Source organism: Tamandua tetradactyla, chromosome X, assembly GCF_023851605.1.
Source record: "Tamandua tetradactyla isolate mTamTet1 chromosome X, mTamTet1.pri, whole genome shotgun sequence".
In the NCBI taxonomy this organism is placed as follows: domain Eukaryota; kingdom Metazoa; phylum Chordata; class Mammalia; order Pilosa; family Myrmecophagidae; genus Tamandua; species Tamandua tetradactyla.
In genome coordinates, this window is record NC_135353.1 from 98858300 (window position 1) to 98875774 (window position 17475).

Genomic DNA, 17475 nt, shown 5'->3' on the forward strand with positions numbered 1-17475 from the left:
AGTCGCCACTGAGCGCATTCTGTATGTGAGCAGAGTAAATGTCAGCTTCCCTAGGTTGATTACTCGTGCTAAAAACCCAGAACCACCCATCAGCTGTAAAAGCCAGTGTTCAAGTCAATACAGGCAATTCGTGTATTTAATAATTTTTTATTTTCTCTATCACTATTAACTTATTCACATTCTAACAATTTAATAGCCATATTAGTTTCTCTAAATAATATTTTCAAATTATTATTTTAAATATTGAAAACTCAGATGTAAAATCAGAATACATAGAAACTATTTTGAATAACATTTTCAAATAGACAATTTTAATTAATACATATATTTTTTTGTTATTCCTATTAATTGATAAAATTCTTTCCTAAACCTTTTTATTGTATAATATAACATATGTACAAAGCAAAGAAAGAAAAAAGCAATACTTTTCAAAGCACTCTTCAATAAGTAGTCACAAAACAGATTCCAGAGTTTGTCATGGGCTACCATTCCATCATCTCAGATTTTTCTTTCTAGCTGCTGCTCCAGAACATTTACTAGAATTCTTTTTGACATAAGACATATTGTTGTACATATGTATTCATCCTAGGAAGGGTTTGAGGTTGCAAAATATTTTAAAAAATGAAAATAAATATGTCTGCTGATGGACATGTGGATGGATGAATGAAAGGCAGACATAAATGGTGCATTTATATAAATACAAAAGTGGTTTTAACTTTTAAGGAGAAAAATAAAGCTGTTGATGTTCTTTGATTATACTTTAATGTTATGTCTGAGAGAAAGCACTTACTGAATTGGTAAAATCAAACTACCACATTCAGTTTAATGAAACCATAAAGTAGAATCATTATATCATCAGGATTAGACAAGACAGACCTAAGGACATGCTCCACCTTTTACTGGCTCTGTTACTTAACTGCTCAGAGTCTCAGTTTCCTCATCTGTAAAATGGAGAAAATAACAACTTCTACCACAAAGTGTGGTTATGAAAATTAAATGAAATAAACACACAAAAAGTTGTCAGACACATTTTGATCCTTGTTTCAGCCAACCACCCAATCTGTTACTGCCCTTTCTAATCCTTCAAGCTACAACATTGAATACAGAACCTCTGCCAAGTGGGCCTATATCAATAAATTCAGCTTGATCCAACTTTATATTGCTTCCCCCATTATCTCACACCTTTAATATCCATTCCCACCCATATTACCCTGATTTCTGTCTATATAGATTGTAAAATTCATGCAATTCCTTTGGAGTCTAGCGTACCTCCTCATGGGTCACACTTTGTACCACACCTTTCAGGGCTTCTTGGGGCATTAGTCTAGTTATAGGTCTTGAAGAAAAGAGAGGTGGTTAGGGTGGGTCATGAAAAGAAATAGAAGTGTCTTTCAAGCCAGTTACCTCAGGGCATTCCATTGCAGTTTCATCTGGTGAGACAGGATTAGTCACTCCAGACAGATGAGTGAAGGCTGTTTCCCCAGGGGAGGTGGTAATAGAGTTAGTGGACACTGAAGGGTTAATCTCCTTAGGTGGAGGTTAAATGGCAGACACCTCTGGACAGACTGGAGGCCAGGAAGCTGTTTCCTCAAGGCAGGCTAGAGGTCAAGAAGCTCTTCAGGGCAGTCCATTACAGGTCTATCTAAAATAGGTCCTGCAGATTCCAGGGATTCCATCTCCCCATCACCATCATTATCAAGCCATATGTCACCATCCCAAGTTTCAGGATCCCATTCTTTTCCAATCAAAGCTCTTACTTTAACAACAGACACTCTGTAAGATTGCGATTTTAGTTTATGTTGTAAATCTGCTACTTGTACAATGAGGCTTTATGTCTGGTTTTTAGAGGTCTCAAGTCTGCGACCACAGAAAATAAGATTTACTTTCAGGGAACACATGGAAAATTTTACATCTTTCATACGGTGCTTACGTTGCGAATTTGAAGTCTTCAACTCATCCTTTTCCCTCATCACTGTATCCAGCATATCTAACAACAAACAGCCAATATCATTATACCTCTTAATTCCAGTAAACTCTGTAAAGGTGTCAAAAATGCTCTCACCCAGAACCTTGCCTTGTATAAGTGTATAATTAGCAGGATCAAATGATATTGTGCATATCTCTCTTACCAACTCACTCCATGGACTGTCAGTGCCATCTTGACTATAGGAAACAGTGTCATTAGTGTCTTTGAGTCTAATGAGAGTAGAAAACCAATTGCAAAAACCCATTTTTGACATTCTGTTTCTCACACTCCTGGTACCAACCTGTATTAGTCAGGGTTCTCTAGAGAAACAGAACCAACAGGAGATATCTGTAAATATGAGATTTATAAAGGTATCTCACACAAACATGGAAATGGAAGAGTCCAAAATACATAGAGCAGGCTGTGAAGTTGGCAGCTCTGATAAAGGTTCTGGATGAACTTCACAGGAGAGGGTCCCTGACTGAAGAAGTGAAAAAGTCTCTCTTCTCCCTTAATGGTCTTCAGCTAATTGGATTATCGCATTTGTGGGGAGACATGCCCTTAGTTGATCGCAGATGTAATCAGCCACAGCTGCAATAAACTGACTGATGGTTTATTAAACCAGCCTTCCAGTTTATCAACCAGGCATGAAATATCCTTGAAGTAGCAATCAGGCCAGAGCTTGCCTGACCAGACAACTGAATACATCATCTGGCCAAGTTGACACCAGAACTTAACCATCACACCTTTGAAGTAGTTCATGCAAGAACTTATTTATATTTGTACTGTTAATTGGTGGGATACATGGCTCTACATAACCACTTTCAATCATGTTTACCTTCAATATGGCAATATTACTTACAGACCCACTCATAAACTGCCTTCACGTCTATCCATTTCACTTACATTTAAGTTCAACATCATTAGGTAACTGTTCACCCATCTCTAGCTTCTGTGTATCTCTAGTTCCCTATATTCTGCATTATAAGCCTCTGAGTTTACCTTTACCAAGGTCATAAAAATGAAATCATGCCATATCTATTCTTTTAGGTCTGCCTTATTTCACTCAGCATTATGTCCTCAAGACTCATCACGTTGTCATTTGTTTCAGGACATCATTTCTTCTTACTGCTGCATAATATTACATCATATGTGTACACTACATTTTGTTTATCACCTGTCTGTTGATGGGCACTTGGACTGTTCCCATCTTTTGGTGATTGTGAATAATGCTGCTATGAACATTGGTGGGCAAATGACTATTTGTGTCACTGCTTTCAGTGCTTCTTGGTATATAATGAGTGGTGGTATTGCTAGATCATAGGGAAACTCAATATTTAGTTTTCTAAGGAATCACCAAACTCTCTACCATAGCAGTTGTGCCATTATACATTCCCACCAGCAGTGCATCAGTGTTCCAATTTCTCCCCATCCTCTCCAACATTTGTAGTTTCCTGTTTAACAGCAGCCTTTCTTATAGGTGTAAGGTGGTATCTCATTGTAGTCTTGATCTGCATTTCCCTTACAGTGAATGAAAATGAGCGTCTCTTCATGTGCTTTTTAGCCATATTTATTTGGTCTTCAGAAAAATGTCCATTCATATCTTTAGCCCATTTTATAACTGGATTGTTCATTCTTTTGTTGTTGAGTAGTATGCTTTCTCTATGTATACAGGATAACAAACCTTTATCCAATACTTGATTTACAAATATTTTCTCCCATTGAGTTGGCGGCCTCTCCACCTTTTTGACAAAGTCTTTTGAGGTGCAAAAGCATTTGATTTTGAGGAGTTCCCATTTATCCACTTTTTCATTCATTGCTTGTGCTTTGGATGTAAAGCTTAGGAATCTACCTCCTATTACTACATTTTGAAGATGTTTCCCTACATTTTCTTCAAGCAGTTTTATGGTGCTGATTCTTATATTTAGCTCCTTGATCCACTTTAAGTTAATTTTTGTATAGGTTCCAAGGTTAGGGTCATCTTCCATTCTTTTGGTTTTTGATAGCCAGTTCTCCCATGCCCACTTATTTAAAATACTATTCTGTCCCAATGCAGTGGATCTGGTGACCTTGTCGAAAATCAGTTGACCATGGATTTGGTGGTCTATCTCTGCACTCTCAATTCAATTCCATTGGTCAATACTTCTGTCTTTGTGTCAGTACCATGCTGTTTTGACCACTGTGGCTTTATAAGAAGCTTTAAAATCATGAAGTGTTAGTCCTCCTACTTCATTTTTTAAGGATATTTTTAGCTATTCGAGGTCTCTTTCCCTTCCAAATGACTTTAATAACTAACTTTTCCAAGTCTTCAAAGCATCTTGTTAGATTTTGCATTGAATTTGTAGATCAATTTGGGTAGAATTTAAAGCTCAACTACATTTAACTTTCCTATCCATGAGCAGGGAATATCTTTCCGCCTATTTAGATCTTCTTTGATTTCTTTTAGCAATGTTATGTAGTTTTCTGTGTACAGGTCCTTTACATCCCTAGTTAAGTTTATTCCTAGATATCTGATTGTTTTAGTTGCTATTTTGAATGGAATTTTTTCTTTGACTCCTCAGGTCATTGCTAGTGTATAGAAACATTACTGATTTTTGCACTTTAATCTTATATCCTGCCACTTTGCTGAATTTATTAGCTCAAGCAGCTTTGTCATAGATTTCTCAGGATTTTCCAAGTGTATTATCATGTCATCTGCAAATACTGAAAGTTTTACTTCTTCCTTTCAGATTTGGATGCCTTTTATTTCTTGTTCCTGCCGGATTGAACTTCTAGTTCAATGTTGAATAACGGTGGTGACAGAGGGCATCCTTGTCTCATTCCTGATCTGAGGGGGAAGGCTTTCATTCTCTCACCATTGAGTACGATGCTGGCTATGGTTTTTTCATATATGCCTTTTATCATATTGAGGAAGTTCCCTTTGATTCCCACATTTTGAAGTGTTTTTATCAGAAAAGGATGTTGAATTTTGTAGAATGTTTTTCCAGCATCATTCTAGATGATCGTGTGATTTTCCCCTTTTGATTTGTTAATGTACTGTATTACATTAATTGATTTTCTTGAGTTGAACCACCCTTGCATTCCTGGCATACACCCCACTTGGTCATGGTATAATTCTTTTATTGTGTCGCTAGATTCAATTTGCTAATATTTTGTGTAGAATTTTTGCATCTGTATTCATTAGAGAGATTGACTTGTAGTTTTCCTGTCTTATAGCATCTTTACCTTGTTTTATTATAGCAGTGGTGTTACCTTCATAAAATGAGTTAAGTACTGTTCCTTTTTCCTTAAACTTTTGGAAAAGTTTGAGCAGAATTGGTGTTGGTTCTTTTTGAAATGTCTGATAAAATTCCCCTGTGAAGCCATCTGGCCCTGGGTTTTTCTTCGTAGGAAGACTTTTGATGACTGAATCTCTTGTGATCGGTTTGTTGAGATCTATTTCTTCTTGAGTCAGTATAGCTTGCTTGTGTGTGTCTAGGAATTTGCCCATTTCCTCCAAGTTGTCTAATTTGTTGGTGTATAGTTATTCATGGTATCCTCTTATAATTATTTTATTTCATCAGGGTCCTTGGTAACAACCCCCCCATTTATGATTTTGTTTATTTGCATCCTGTCTCTTTTTTTCTTTGTCAGCCTACCTAGAGGCCCATCAATTTTATTGATTGTCTCAAAGAATCAACTTCTGATTTATTGATTCTTTCTATTGTACTTTTGTTCTCCCATTCATTTAATTCTGCTTTAATCTTTGTTATTTTTCTTCTTCTGTTGCTTTGGGGTTAGTTTGCTGTTCTTTCTCTAGTTCCTCCAGGTGAGCAGTTAAGTCCTTGATTTTTTCTTTCTGCTTTTTTAATATAGATATTTGGGTGATAAATTTCCCTCTCAGCACTGTCTTTGCCACATCCCATACATTTGATATGTCATATTCTCATTTTAATTTGTCTCCAGATAATTGTCAATTTCTTTAGCAATTTCTTCTTTGACCCACTGGTTGTTTAACAGTTTTCTTTCTTTGCTGGTTATTGATTTCCAGCTTCATTCCATTGTGATCAGAGAATGTGCTTTGAATAATTTCAGTCTTTTTAAATTTATGAAGAGCTGTTTCATGCCCCAGTATATCCATGAGTACTACAGAAGAATGTATATGCTGGTGTTTTGGGGTATAACGATCAATATATGTCTATTAAGTTTAACCATTTATCAAATTGTTTAAGTTCTCAGGTGGTGCAATGGTGGCTCAGTGGCAGAACTCTCACCTGCCATGCCAGAGATCCAGGTTCAATTCCTGGAGCCTGCCCGTGCCAAAAAGAAAAAGACAAATTGTTTAAATTCTTTATTTCCTTGTTTTTCTTCTGCCTGGTTATTCTGTCTGTAGAGGAGAGTGGTGTATTGAGGACTCCTACTATTATTGTTGAAATATCTATCGCTCCCTTCAGTTTTAACAATGTTTGCCTCATGTATTTTAGAGCTCCTTGATTGGAAGCATAAACATTTGTGATTGTTATTTCTTCTTGGTAAATAGTTCCTTTTATGAATATGTAGTGTCCTACTTTGTCGCTTATGAACTTCTTTATATTTAAAGTCTATTTAGTCTGACATTAGTATAGCTACTCCTGCTTGCTTTTGGTTGCAGCTTGCATGGAACATCTTTTCCATCCTTTCACTTTCAACCTATTTGTTTCCTTGGGTCTAAGGGGAGTCTCTTGTAAGCACATATAGCTGGATTATGTTTCTTAATCCATTCTGCCAATCTGTATCTTATAATTGGTAGGTTTAGTCTGTTAACAGTCCAAAGTTATTACTGAAAAGACCTTTCTTGAATCTAACATCTTATCTTTTGGATTTTATTTGTCAGATCTGTATATTCTTTTCCTTCTTTCTCTTTTTATCATTTAAGTTACCCTTACCGGTACTCTTCAATTCTGTGCCCTCCTCTAGAACTCCCTCTCCTATCTTTTTTTTTTTTTTTTTTCATTCAACAGAACTCCCTTTAGTCATTCTTTTAGGGCCAGTGTCTTGTTGACAGATTCTCTTAGCATTTGTTTGTCTATGATAGTTTTAATTTTTCCCTCCATCTTTGAAGGACAATTTGGCTGGGAACAGAATTCTTGGCTAGAAGTCTTTCTCTTTCAAGATCTTAAATATATCATACCATTGCCTTCTCACCTCCACGGTGCCTGTTGAGCAGTCCAAACTCAGTCTTATGTGGTTTCCCTTATATGTAATAGATCACTGTTCACTTGCTCCTTTCAGGATTTTCTCCTTCTCGTCAACATGTGACAGACTGATTAGTATGTGTCTTGGGGTAGACTATCTGGATTTATTCTATTTGGAGTTCATTGGGCTTCTTTGATTTGCATATTTGTCTTTTATAAGTGTTGGGAAGTTTTTCCCCATTATATCCTCTACTAATCTTCCTGGACTTTTACTCTTCTCCTCTCCTTCTGGGACACCTATGATTCTTATATTTCTGAGCTTCATGTTATCCATCATTTCCCTGAGATCCAGTTCCAATTTTTCCATCTTTTTTGCCATTTGTTCTTTTGTGCATTCAAAATCAGTTGTCCTGTCCTCTAGTTTTTTTATTCTTTCTTCTGCCTCTTCAAATCTGTTGTTGTATGTCTCTAGTATATTTTTTACTTGGTCTATAGCATCTTTAATCTCTGTGAAATCTGCTGTCTTTCTATTTATTCTTTCAGATTCCTCCTTACGCTCTTCTAGTGTCTTCTTGATCTCCCTTATGTCATTAGCCAACCCATTAATTTTATTTAGTAGAGTTATATGAATATCTTGATTAGTTATTCCAAAGTCTGTGTCTACTCTGGTGTTTTAATTTGTTCATTAGCCTGGGCTATATCCGTATGCATCTTCAAATGTTTTAGATTTTCTGTAGCCTTTGAGGCAATCAATTTTCTTGATAGGGTTATTTTGGAAGTTGATTTCCCTCAGTAGTCTAAGGTTTTATATTTGCGGGTCGGGCATGGGGCGTAGGGCAGGGCCCTGCAGTGCGGTGGTGGTGTGTGGCACAAAGATAGGTGCAGGGTGGGGGTGCTATGCTGCTGCCCAAGAGTGTGGGCTGCGGGGTGTGGAGTTGTACAGAGGTGGGGTGGGGGCCATGGGGACAGAGTGCAGCTCAGGCAGGCCTTGAAACACAGGGGCAGGGCATGGCACGGGGGACACGGAGGCAGGGCATGGTGAGAGGAGGCTCAGGGGCTGTGTGGGGGCAAGGCATGGGGAGCGAGAGAACACACATGGGTACATGGGGGCAGGTGTGTTGGCAGGCCATGGATGAGCACTCAGAGAGCAGAGGTCGTGGGAATCAGGGCATGGGATTTGGTGCATGGAGTTCAGGGCACAATGCAGGGGATATGGGTGCTCACAAATGGGATGGCGCAGGTCAGATTTGCTGGGATGGGCCAGTGGGGCACAGATGTGGGGGGTGTGCAGGTGCATGGGGTGTGGGGTATAGGGTGCAGTGTTCAGGGTGCAGATGTGTGGGTCACATCAGAATGTGGCATGAGTGGAGGGATGTGCTTGCAGGGGTGCGAGGCTTGGATGTGCAAGTGTGTGGGGCTCAGGGGGTGCCAGGGAAGGGGTGCGTACGTGCACTGGGCAGGGATGTGGGGTATGGGTGCAGGCATGCATGGGGTGCAGGCCGCGGGGTACAGCGGTCAAGGAGGCAGGGTGCAAGTGCATTGGGGCTGGGGCAGCATGTGTGGGTGTGGTGCATTCAAGGAGCGCAGTTTGGCTTACTTCCTAGTCCCTGCCTCTCTGTCCATGCATTCCTGAGGGCTCCAGATCTCTGTTTGGAAAGGGATGCATTAGGCTCCTTGCACTAGCTGGATGGTCTCCAGCTCTCTTTGTCTCAATTCCTCAGCTTTTTCATACAGGACCTCCCTATGTGGTGTCAAAGACCCTCTCAGGTCATTTTTGCACCCTGGAATCACTGTCCCTGTCCTTTTTCTGTCACTTCTCTATCTATTCCTTGGAGCAGTGGTGAACTCAGCCTATTCTTTTCTGCCATCTTCCCAGAAGCCCATCCGTAACTCCCAGGAGAGGTCTTTAAATGGGGAAGTGACATAATGAGGTTTGTCACTGTGGCAGCTACTGTACAGGAAGTAGACAGGTTGTAGAACCATAGAAGTGATTACAATGTCCAGTGAGAGATGAGGGCTTGAACCAATGTGAAGCAGAGGAAACAGAGAAGAGGATATTTCTAAAGTGAAACTGTCAGTATTAGGAGTCTAGTTAGATATAGCAGAGTAAGAGAGGGAGGATCAAGAGATGACTCCAAGATATCTACCTTGGGATGCTATTAATTGGGATAAGGAAAGGTTTAGGAGGAGAAGATCATGAGCTTATTTTGGGGGCAGTTTGAATTTGAGTGACCAATATAAAGATCCAGGAAGCAAATGTATGTAGAAGTGTCGGGCTCAGAAGGAAGTCATCTCACCACTCACACATCTAGAAGTTCATCTATTCTCTAATTAGCTGCATCTCTTCCTATTAATAATGAGTGTTATGCTATTTATATGCTTGTCTGCCATAAAAATCAAAGGTCCTCCCCAATATCAAGCTTAAGTCCTTGAAGTGGCCTACAAGACCTTATAGTATCTGGACCCCTATCACTTCTGTGACCTCATTTTCATACTACTCTATCCTCCACCACACTGGCCTGCCTGCTATTCCTGAAATATACTAGGCACATCTCACTTTAATATTTGGCACTGGATGTTCCCTCTGCTTAGAAAGTTCTTCCCTCAGATATCCACATGACTAACTTCCTCACCTCCTTCAAGTCTTTGCTCATTGTCACTTTCCCAATAAGACTCATCCTGACCACCATATTTAATACTTCAGTGCCTATCCTCTCTCTCTGCAACTCACAATAATCCTTTCTCTATTTTTTTTCCATATCACTAATCACCTTCTAACATGCTGTATAACTTACTCATTCATTATGTTCATTTTTGTCAATTTTGTTGCTCCTCTAGAATGTAAGCTTGAGGGCAGGGATTTTTCTCTCTTATTCACTGATGTATGCCAATCCCAACAGTGCTTAGAGCATGGTGGGTGCTCTGTACATATTTACATTTGTCAAATAAATGAATTAAAGTATAGGTTCCCACATCATTCGCTTTCCTGAAATCTCTGCTTGCCATGGACTTTTAACCATCAGAGCCAAATATACGAAGGGGAAAGAATGAGATATGAGAATGATAACTCCATGCCATTGGGCAGACACAGATTTATGGTATATTAAAACAAAGCCTTTCTTGACTGACCCCTTTCATGGTCTGTATGAGTATCCTATTGCTGCTGTAACAAATTTCTACAAACTTAGTGCCTTAAGCAACACAAATTTATTACCTTACAGTTCTGGAGACCAGAAGTCAAAAATGGATCTGCAGTGCTATATTTCTTCTGATGGACATTTGGGTTGATTGATGTATAAACAAAATGTGCTGTATCTATACAATGAATATATTGTTTGATAATAAAAAGGTACTGTTTTCTTTTATGGGGAACAAAAATATTCTGAAATTAGATTGTGGCTGTATTTGCACTACCCTGTCAATGTACTAAGAAAACATTGAATTGTATGCTATGAATGGGTGAGTTGTGTGAGATGTGGATTATATCTCAATAGATCTTTAAAAAAAAAAAGATGAGGTGATACTGGTTGTATCAATGTAAATTGTAAGAAATTATAGGAATCTTTATACATTTTGAAGGTTGAGTGAGTAGGATTTTCTTACAGATTCGTTGTGGAGTTGAAAGAAAGCACGGGCTGAAGGATGACTTCAAGGTTTTAGACTGAGCAACTAGAATGATAAAGTAAGCAACTGAGATAGAAGACTATGGAGGATGCAGGTTCAAGTGATAAGATAAAGAGTTTATTAGTTTGGGCATGTTGAGTTGGAGATGTCAAGTAGGTGGAAAGAGAATATAGGTATGGATGTTTATATGTATATATATAACATACATTATATAAGTGTATATGTATATAACATGTATATTTTATATATATAATTAGAAAAAGATAGGGATAGTTCCACACAATGAGTTGGACTAACATTGCAAATGTGGGGGTTGTTAACATATGGATAAAATTTTAAATCGTGAGAATGGGTGAGATCACCAAAGGAGGGTGCATTGCTGGGAAAGATAAGAGGTCCAAAGATTGATCCCTGCAAAACAGTTCGACATTAAGATACTGGGGAAATGAGGAGGAACCAGCAAAGAATACCAAGAGAGAACAATCAGTAATGTAAGTGGAAAATCAAAAGAGTATGCTGCCCTGAAAGCCAAGTGAAGAAAGTGTTTCTAAGAAGAAGGAATGATAAACTGTGTGATATGTTGCTAATAAAGAGAGAAAGAAAGGACTGAGAAATGATTGTTAAATTTAGCAACAGTGCAAGAGCCGTTTTGGTGGAGTTAGGTGAAAAAGTATGGTTGGTATACATTTAAGAGAGAATGCGAGATGAATCTCATTTCTATACACTGGCAACAAGAATCAAGCATGCAGTTTTTAAAAAGATACTAAACAAGAATTGTAACCCATCCCAAACTCTGAAATCTGTTCTATAACTAATTGTTGCGATGTGCTTTGAAATTTATTGCTTTTTTTGTATATATGTTATTTTTCACCAAAAAAGTCGATTGTGATGATAAATAAATAAATAATAAACTGTTTTTAAAAAGATACTAAACCAATAAAAAATAAGGTATCTAGGAATAAGTTTAACAAAAAAATGGACCAGAGACCCTTTACAAAGGAAATTATAAAACTTTATTGAATTTGAGAGCTATATCCTGTTCACAGATATGGAAACTCGATATTGTAAAGATATCGTTTCTCCCTGATTCAATCAATACAGTCAGTGTAATTCCCATCAAAATCCTAAGAGGGTTTTTCATGAAATTTGACAAACTGATTTTTTAATTTATATTTAAGTGCAAAGGTTCAAGAAAAGCCAAGGCATTCTTGAAGAATAACGAGGTAGAAAGTCTTATTCTATCAAGTATCAAGATTTATTGTGAAGCTAGAGTATTTAAAAAAATGTAATATTGGTTCAGGAGTTGACAGATAGGCTGATGGAACAGAACAGAGAACCAAAAATAGATCTACACCTATGTGGAAATTTGACGTAGGACAAGTAGCATTGCAGATCACTTGGAGAAAGTATGCGCTTTTTAATAAATGATGTCGGGAAAATTGGTTATCCATAGAGAAAAAAATAAAATTAGAGAAAGGTCTCACACCAAACACAAAAATCAATTCTGTGTATATTTAATATTTTATACTTTTAGAAGAAAATATAGTTCAGTGTTTCTCAATGGACAGTACCTCCATCCAAGGAGCACTTGGAAATGTATAGGGGTTTAGGGAGTTCTTAAAATAATAGAGGGTTTGCTAAAGACATTTAGTACCCAGGATCCAGATATACTAAATTTGAGACACAGCCCCACATAAGGAATAATTGTCCTGCCCCAAATGCCAGTAACTTCCCCCTCACAAAGAAGCACTGATATGGAAGAATTTCTCTTTGACCTTGGAATAGGGGAGAGTGTCTCTAAAGAATGACAAGAAGGACCAACCCTAAAGGAACAGATTGATAAATTCAATGACCTTAAAATGAAGTGCCTTCTGATCACCAGAAAAGCACCATAAAGTGAAAAGACAAGCCACAAAGTAGAAGAGCATATTTGGCACACTGACAATGTATTAATATTCAGAATGTACAAACTTCTATATACCGATATGAAAAAAGACAGTCAATTCAAGAGAAAAATGGGTATGAAATAAGCATTTCACAGAAGAGGAAATCTGACCAACCAATAAACATATGAACTGATTATAACCCTCATTAGTAATCAAGGAAATGCAAATTAAAGCCCATAATAATTTTTTTAAATATGCAATTACATTTTATATCCACCAGATTGGAAAAAAGTATTTTAAATTAAACATTACTAAATGATACTGAGGATATGGAAAACGTATTCTTCTGATAGGAGTATGTATTGGAGCAACCAATTGGAAAACAATTTGGCATTATCTAATAAATTTGAACATGTGACTACTTTACAACTCACTGAGTATACTCTTAGAAATAGACAAAGAAACTTGCACAAGCATATTACAATTAGAGTTTAGCAGGATTCTTGCTCAGAATAGCAAAAAAAATCAAATAACATATGTTCATCAACAATAGTATGGATATATTGTGATATACTTACACAATGAAATACTATGCAGTATGAAAATTAATGAACAGTAGCTGCAAGCAAAGTGTCGAAGATTCAGACACATAATTTTGAGTAAAAACAAATTGCAACAGGGAAGGGAGGATGGGACCTTACTGCTTAATGAGTGCAGAATTTCTGTTTGGGGTGATGATAATGTTTTGGTAATGGATGGCAGTGATGGTAGCACAATATTGTGAATGCAGTTAATATCACTGAATTGTGCACAGGGAGGTGGTTAAAACATGAAATTTTGTGTTGTATATGTGTTACAACAATAACATTTTTTAAAACACAAATTGCAGAAAACTGTACAAGAAAAACTTGTACAGTTCAAAACCAAGCAAAACTAAAAAGTACATCGTTTTGGAATTCTCACATATATGGTAAATCTATAAAGTAATGCCTGGGAATGACTTAAAATTTCATGACAGTGGTTACCCCTGGGAGAAAGGCAGGGTGATGGTAGGGAGAAGCAGGCAGGGAGCTTTATTGGTACTAGTAACATTCTATTTCTTTAGGTGGATGGTAGGTTCACAGGTACTTATTTTATTATCATGCCTCATAACTTACATATATACTAAGTATTTCCTATGTGTAAGCTACATGCAAAATATAACTTGCATACCTTAAGCATTTTGTATGTACCAATTACATCATTTTTTTAAATGAAGAATGGAGAGGCATTCTCCCCTTCTGAAACCTGCCAAGGAAGGTCCGCAGAAGAGATTAAAGCTCTCTTAAACAGCTCTATTCCTTCACACTAGCAGTGTTTGTTACCCTTGGAAGCACAGTTCTCCCTGGATTCCCCATCTTGAGGACCATTAAGCCAATGGCAGGCTGTAAATGGCACTGTGGTTCTTCCCCAGTTAGGTCAGGAGTATGGGAATAAGCACACCCTCTCTTATGATCAGGAGTATGCTCAGTCACTGAGCCTGCCAACATTGTCATGAGATAGCAATTGAAGTAGCTGGGAAAAGAATGCATAGATTTGCCTTAGTCTATACGTTTGGGCATATTTGAAGATGGAGGAAGGGTAGGAGGGTAGACAGGAAACACTGGGCCTAGTAGAAGAGAGACCTGGTTCCTTTCTAACGGCATCAACCACTAGCTTATGTAACCCTGGGCAATTCACTCCCCCAACCCAAGCGCAAATCCCTCTTTGGTCCTCTTCAGGGTTTAACTAGAATGAGCTTTAAAGTTGCTTCCAAACCTCGATACCTAATCTAAGTCCACTTGAGGGAAAAGTGGTTGGCATATTTACTCTCCTAGTTTCCCATTTTATAAATAGTTAAGTTCCTCTCTATTGATCAGAGGTGTTGAAAGTATTGCTGTGTTAACTCTCCAATAGTGTGGGAAAACAAACCCAAATGTATCTACAGATGGCCATTCTTGCAGAAGAAACTCCCATTTACACAATTAGCCCGAAGAGTATAGTAAGAGTATAAGTAATGTCCTCCAGGCCTGTGCTGCCAATCCTTGCTCCTCCAGACTGTGTTTGATTGCAGTGGTTCCCATCTTTGTACATAGTCCTCTTTATATGTTCCTCATGGATTGCACTTTGAAGGAAAAATCTTTCTTTCTCAAGTTTTCCCCACCTCCCCTCCCTTAACTCTACACTTTTCCTCTGCTTTATAACAATTACTGTAACCACCAGAAGAGACTTCTCTGAGCAAAATGAGCTTCGTCATTTGGGGGATAAAGTAAAGGTTAAATTAAAGGGACATCTCTCTAGATAACTGGCTAGAATGAGGGAAAGCCTAGGCAGCATTTGTGCCAGCCCCTACTCACTTTTAATCCTCCCCAATTTTTTTACTCCTTTCCACCCCTCTGAGTAGGGTGCTGCGTTGTAAACCCCTCAGAGCTCCTGGGAAGTTTCAGGAAGTGAGCGGGAGCTGAGGTAACCTAACTTCCTCATGTGGTAACTTCCCTGGTCAAAAAATGTTTAAGCCTCAAATTTGGAACTGGAAAGGAAATCTAAAACATACAAACCACTTTTTCATCACTCTACCTTTCTTTGAAACCTAGCTTTGTTTAAAACGATCTTTTGCTCTTAGCACTTTTTTCCCTTAAACTGTAATGTTTTCTTTTCTTGTCTTTTGTTTTTCTTAGCAGCACTGATGAGGAACTGATTTTCTGAAGGAAAGAGAACTATGTGTTACTCTGGGTGAGTCACTGTTCTTCAGTCAATCCTGGTGAAAATCTCAAAGACTAACAAAGATTGCCAAGGGTGGCTGCAGTCCAGTACCCAAATGCTCACATAAGTTGCCCCCCTTTCATTTTACGGTGAAAATAATCAGGGACAAAAGTAGGAGGGGGATTTATGTGAATAAATAAGATACTGTCTTACAGCCAAAACGACATTCAGATTCTCAGCTGGCAGAGGAATTCTTGAGCCTGATCTGTAGTGAAAGCATGAGCAAACTGCTAAATGGAATGCAAAGAGAACCCAGGGCTTAATCTCCGTTCCAGTCAGTCTACAGAGGAGTCTCAGAGCAGTACTATTCCTGGAAGGCAAAGTGCTTACCCACTGCTGCCCCACCCCCAGCGTGAGAAATTCAGGACCTCCATGACTGTGCCAGCATCCTGGCTCTTATTTCCACAGCCCAGTTGTTTTGGTGAAATAAGTGTATACCACCTATCCATGAAAGGGTGACTCTGAAAGTGATTTGTAAACTGTAAAGTACCAGAGGACATCAGATGTCCCTGTCATTCATCCATTTCTGTTGTATACTCTATCAGTTGTCTTTTCTCATTATTGGACAAAAACCACAGAATTTTGTGGTGAGAGGCCAGGCCCTTCTTATAATCAAGCATGTGCCAGTCCCAAAGCACAGAAGCATAAATCGGCCTTAATTCTAGATTCCCCTGTCTACACCTGGGGAGCATGTGCCACTCAGTGTCCTCACAAAGACATCATGGAACAGTCAAGAACTGACCCTAAGAAAGCTCATGGTGGGAGGGGGAGTAGCTTTAAAGCCTTTTGAAGGAAAAGTTCTCCATTTCAAATGCTATTATTATTTTGACGTTAAAGTAAAAGCCCCCGAGATTATACAGCCTTTAATTCTGTGTCAGAAAACTGATGACTCCTCACAACTCTGTTCTGAAGTAAGGAGAAGGCAGTCATAATGTAGTCATGATGTAGTTGCTGTATCCAGTGCTGAGGCTCTGCCCAGAGTGACTCAACAGTAACTCATCAAAGACTTGACCCCTTCTACCTGTGTCAACCTTGGGCTGTATTAAAGGACTTCCATCTTTGGCTAGCATCTCACCCAAGCTCTACATTTAATAAACAAAGGAACTGTAAATTTGTGATAAAATTAAATTTTAAAAAACAGCAAGAACTTCATCATTCCATTCACCCATCTGCCCACTGTTTATTTTGAGTGTGTACTTGACAGCACTTTCCAGAACAGTGTAATCCCTACGTAGAGACATAGATGTGCCCTAATACCAGGGTACGGGGGTGGGGGGGGGAAGGAACGTTGCATTCCTTCCCTTCCCAGCCTCCTTTTCCCAGAACTCATCCAGCTGACAGGTGCCAGAAGGGAAGAAATGTTAACAAATGTTAGTTTCCAACTCAAAGAAGCTGTCACAAAAGGGAGACAGAACCAGGCAGCTCATAAAATCCTTCAACTGAAGGATGTAGCAAGACCTATCTAATTACACAAGATTAGAAACGGTTTAAGTTGTTGAGAATGTGCTACATGTGAAATGAAATAAAATGGAATCTCTGGCACCCTGTAATGAAACTGTATTGGGAGGAAAGCACAAAGGGTTTGTTCACACTATCAGTAACATGAGTTTTTCTCATCCAAAATTTTAGATACATCTGGTTTTAATATGGTGGTCTAAGTGAAGCAAGCTAACTTTTCACCCACTGTTCTGGCCCTCCCTATTTTTTTATTCACTGTACAATTCCGTTTGTGTTGGCATTGTCCTTCTCTCACCCATCCCTTCCCAGGCCAACAGAGGATTATATTGAGAAACTTTGCTTATCTCTGGACTCTTGATTCTTTCTTTGTTCAAATAGCTCTAACAATAATTTTAAAAGCAAGACTAGCCTTTGTTTCAACTAAATTCAACATTTTAGCTTTGTCCTTCTACTTCATTTACCATACTACCAACACTGAATAAGAATATCCTCAGTGATCAATGAATTATATAGAAGTGATCCTGGGAAAATTAGAGAAAGAGCATCTCAATTCTTTTAACTAGAATTCTCAGGGATTCTGGTATCTGCCTAACTGGTTTCTAGCTAA

The 17475-nt window shown here is 38.4% G+C and overlaps 1 protein-coding gene and 1 pseudogene across 2 annotated transcripts in view; both read left to right on the top strand.

The window, feature by feature from the left end:
- Positions 1 to 17475, top strand: part of HDAC8 (histone deacetylase 8) — a 517539-nt gene that overhangs the window by 386036 nt on the left and 114028 nt on the right. The gene's annotated exons all lie outside the window — the stretch shown is intronic.
- LOC143670976 (mitochondrial import inner membrane translocase subunit Tim17-A pseudogene) overlaps positions 7944 to 17475 on the top strand; it is a 36720-nt pseudogene continuing 27188 nt past the window's right edge.